The sequence below is a fragment of the Penaeus monodon genome, chromosome 31, assembly GCF_015228065.2.
Source record: "Penaeus monodon isolate SGIC_2016 chromosome 31, NSTDA_Pmon_1, whole genome shotgun sequence".
NCBI classification, from domain to species: Eukaryota; Metazoa; Arthropoda; class Malacostraca; order Decapoda; family Penaeidae; genus Penaeus; species Penaeus monodon.
Window position 1 is genome coordinate 31,521,451 of NC_051416.1, and position 341 is coordinate 31,521,791.

General features: G+C 38.7%; 1 pseudogene; it reads right to left on the reverse strand.

The window, feature by feature from the left end:
* LOC119592954 overlaps window positions 1-305 on the reverse strand; it is a 78,168-nt pseudogene extending 77,863 nt beyond the window's left edge.
* Between the last annotated feature and the right edge of the window lie 36 nt (window positions 306-341).

The following is a 341-nucleotide window of genomic DNA, read 5'->3' on the forward strand; positions in this document are numbered from 1 at the left end:
GTGTAATATCTATCATATAAATATTTTTGTTCAGTGTTAAATTCGGAGGAACTGGAATAGAGTACGTTCTGCTAATGACCCTGACAATCACGTGGACACATGCACTCGACACGCAGACAGGCACGCCGTGTTTCGTAACTTTAATTTTTTTTCACTATGATGAAGTCTTTTTGTGACGTTAGAAGAAAATCGATAAGAATTAACTGTCTTGAATTGATAAACGCATACCCCTCTGCCGATGACGTCAGATCATCTTGTTCCTGTGAATTAGCTTTGGTTTGTCAAGAAGTTACTTCTGTCCACATGTCGGCTTATTCAGGGACACGATTACTTATCTTTCT